Below are 4,574 nucleotides of genomic sequence, written 5' to 3' on the forward strand. Positions count from 1 at the left end.
TATATATATTTTTTTTTCTGTTATTCTTTTACTCTTTTTCTTATTTCAGTGATTTGACTGCGGCCATGTTGGGGCACCGCCTTTAGTCGAACCACTCGATATTCTTTGTAACTCTGGTACTTATACTATCGGTCCCTTTTGCTAAACCGCTAGTTTACGGGGAACGTAAACACACAAATATCGATTCTTATGCGGTGGTGGTGAACAACACAAACGCAGACACAGACACACACACATATATACATATATATATGACGGGCTTCTTTCAGTTTCCGCCTACCAAATCCACTCACAAGGCTTTGGTCGGCCGAAGGCTATATTAGAAGACACTTGCCCATGGTGCCACGCAGTGGGACTGAACCTGGAAACGTGGTTGGGAAGCAAGCTTCTTATCACGCAGCCACTCCTGCACCTATATATATATATGTGTGTGTATGTGTATTTTTGTGTGTGTGTGTGTGTATGTTTGTGTGTGTGTGTGTGTGTGTAGTTAGGTAGATATGATTCGTTTTGGGAGTAGTAGAACTCGAAGCAGACAAAGCTATAAACAATAGCGTGGACATAATGGGTTTAAAAATCTTTCAGATAGAAAAATCAGAAGGTTGCCTGTGGGACACGAACCCATATCTCCTGTAAACATGACAGACATTCTACCCCCACCACATAATGTAGGAGCGCTCCGCAAATTTTTCTTCTAAACTCAGCTCATAAATCGATGCTTAGGTAGAAACATTTTCCCGAGTGCCCTGCGATGGGATCGAATCAAAAACTGTTGTCGCAGAGCGTTCTTCTGAACCACACAGCTGTACCCACGCGTTAATCTTGTAGAATCTCCCTACAGTATGTCGAAGTAAAGCTTATTATCCGAATGCGTTGGTGTATTTACTTAGAGTAAGCTAAAAGTAGGAAGTAAACGGACGAAAGATGTGTAGCTTTTGTAAGAGGTAGAATGAAGTTTGTGCAGAATTACTACAAAAGCATTTTCCTAGATTCAGGTGTTTGAATTTTCTCTCTTTCTCTTTTACATAAACAGATATTCTACGAGAAATCTGCTGTTTTAAGTGAAACGTCAAATATCAGATATTAGTAGCGTAAACTACAGGGGTAGGACAAAATAATGGAAGCATGTTAAAATTTGAAACAAATTTATTTTAATATGGGGTAAGACCGCCTTTGGCAGAAATTACAGCTTGAATTCTACGAAGTATGGATTCGTACACAGTTTGAATTGTTTCCAAAGGAATTTTTGTCCATTCTTCAGCTAAAACAGTCTCTAGTTCTTGTAGTGATGATAGTGGAGGATATCGGCTCCTTACGTTTTCTAAAATGCACCAGAAATATTGAATAATGTGGAGACTGCGGTGGCCAGATTAGAAGTTCAACCATTGGGCCGGCGGATTTCCAACATATAGCCACCCCACCCCGATCATCACAGATCCTCCTCCATGTGTAACAGTTGGAAGAAGGCAGTGTGTGTCAAATGCTTCTTTTGGCTGTCTCTACACGTATATTCGGTTGGTGCTCAGAAATAAGGTAAGGGATGACTTGTCCGAGAAAATAACATTTTTCCCCTGCTCTAGGGACCAATTCTGTAGGTTTTTATTCCACTCTAAACGCTTTGCAACGTTTGTTTTTGAAAATAGTGGTTTTGTGATTGCAGCCCTGTCTGTGTGTGTGTGCGCGCGCGTGTGTTTGTGTGTGTGCGTGCGTGTGTTTCTATGTGTGTGTGTGCGTGCGTGCGTGTGTTTCTATGTGTGTGTGTGCGTGCGTGCGCGTGTGTTTGTGTGTGTATGTATGTATGGTAGAACGCCTGTGATGTTTACGGGAGATATGGGTTCGTATCCCACGGTAAGCCTTCGGTTTTTTTCTATCTGAAAGCTTTTGAAACCCATTATATCCACACTATTGTTTATAGCTTTGTCTGCTTCGAGATCTACTACTCCTAAAATGAATTATATCTACCTAACTATACATACATGACAATGAAACGTCCATGCCAAACATTTAATTTTGGCAAAATATATTTTTAGAATGACTTCTTGGAAATGGTGTAGTTTTAATTTTTTAGCTTATGATAAAATTTCTAAGGACATTTTCTTACTTTTATAATTGAATTTCTAAACAAAAACTAAAGTCATTCGTCGTTTGATAGCAGATCGAATTCCTGATTTCGATCTGCTATTTCCTCTGAGTCCTTGCTAATTTTACTTCATTATACATCCGGCTTTAAACTGTAAATTTTAATATTTAATTTTTAAACTCCCTATTGATAGGTAGCACTCTATTTTACAATAACTTTAATTCAATAAGTTCGATTTCTTTATTTGATGACCTCCCTACTCTCCTCCCTCCAACCAATATCCACAGAATACCCCTAGGATTCTGTGTTTCTCCATATCCCCCCATTTACCAGGAGCAAAAGACTCCCATACCCCGACCCTGATCTTCTCGTATGCCTTTATTTTTATTTCTATTTTACCTTTATTTTTCTTTCACCCTTTCGTTTGATTTATTTATCTTCTCTTTTTTCCCTTATCCTTAATTGTTTTATGACCCCTCCTTACTTACCACAACCCATAGCTTACCATAATGAATTTTCTCCTACAACCCACTCCAGTCTACCCGGGATCTAGTCTAGCAGACTCCTTCTCACCCGATCCACTGACCTTAGATATTAAATTACACACTTTCAAGAACTACATTCTTATCCTAAACTGCCAACAGAGTTGCTCATTCTCTCATTTCATTGTTGGCCTTGGTGGACATATCCCTGCTGTATTCCTGGATATTCTTTTATTTTGTAAAATTCCATCTCATCTGATTATTATGGTCTTTTATAATGACGTAATGTTCTCATTCGTCTATTAAAAGTTACGTAAGAAACAGCTGTAACGAGCTGACAAATACCCATCGTCTGTTATTATATTCATTTAATATGTGTGTGTGTGTGTGTGTTTGTGTGTGTGTGTGTGTGTGTGTGTGTGTGTGTGTGTGTGAGCGTGTGTGCGTGTGTATGTGTGTGTGTACATACATAAAGACATTGAAGTGGAGAATGCCTAAAATTCCAGTTCTATGAAAAGAACTTTTAATCTGCTAATCCTTTCGTTCTGGTTATACACGCGCATATATCACCATATATACATATTCACATACCTCCAGGCATACGCGCATTCACGCACATATACATATTCAAGCACACATATACCATATAGTCCTACATCTATATATCACGCACGCACGCACACACACACACACACACACACACACACACACGTATATCTCCATATATACATACCCAGCAGAAGCACATTCACACCCACACATGTCACACGCATGTACACACACACACACGTACGCACCACACACATTTACACACATTTCACGAATACATACCACCCCACACGCATTTACACACACATACACATCCTTCCCATACATGACCTCCCCCCTCACACACACAATCTGTCAAGGAAGAAGAGATAAAGTATAAAACATGTTCTCACATTTAAGTCTTCAAGCAGACGATAATTTGTTTTAATAAATTCCGGAGACATTTTTCTGTTCAGTTGGCAACATGTGTTTAAGTGTTTAGTTCAACATCTTCAGTCTGAGCATATTTAGAGAAAACATTGTTTGAAGAGGAACATTAGGGGTCACTATAGTTTTGGAGAAGTATTTATCCAGGGTTAACTGGATGAGACAGTGAAGAGAAAGATTTTCTAGTTTAGGCACAAGATCGATAAGTTTAGAGAACAGGGTTAGTTGATTACATCGAACCCAGTACACAAGTGGTATTTGATCGACCCCGAAGGGATGAAAAGTAAAGTTAGCCTCGGCGATATTTGAACACTGATTGCAAAGTATTGGAATGTATTGCAAGGTATGTTATCCGACACGTGTTTCTGCTAATGAACCTCCTGTTCACGGAATAGATATAATGAGAGGAGGAGAGTCATATATAATGGAGGAAGAGTGTCATTTGTTAGTTCAGATGGATAAAGAGAGGCGTAGTGTGAGGAGAAGAGACATAGAAATCTTGTGAGCCAGTGTTTGTAGTCTGTAGAGTGTCGATCGACCTTGTTTCGTTTGTTTTCAGAAAGCAATGAACACGAAATAAAAGAAGACAACACAGGAGAGACAAGTTTTAACAAACGCTGTATTAGCTTAATGATCAAAAGAAAGGGAAATAGTTTTGACGTTTCGAAAGTTAATTCTTCGTCAAAAGAAAATATAGAAGGAAGATAAAAGATAGAGAACGAAAGAAAAAATGGTTGGAAGACAAAAACAACAAAAAAAAAACGAGCGAAGGAACTCTTTCGTATGTAGTCTAGATTGTGGTTGTTTAGTCTCAGGTCAGATATGACTGAGTACATCTATAATGAAAGACATTCCAGCCATGACTATCCTGTCTTTTAAAATTATGTTTGTCAATGTTGCTCTAGTATCGTCGTACACATTTCGGAAATACTCAACCGTGGCTCCAGTATAAATTGTTAAAAGATCGATAACTGATCAACGATAGTCTTTGCAATATCCAATGCATTGTTTGTGTATCAATATGTTAGTAAAGCAAA

Source organism: Octopus bimaculoides, chromosome 1, assembly GCF_001194135.2.
Source record: "Octopus bimaculoides isolate UCB-OBI-ISO-001 chromosome 1, ASM119413v2, whole genome shotgun sequence".
Classification (NCBI taxonomy): domain Eukaryota; kingdom Metazoa; phylum Mollusca; class Cephalopoda; order Octopoda; family Octopodidae; genus Octopus; species Octopus bimaculoides.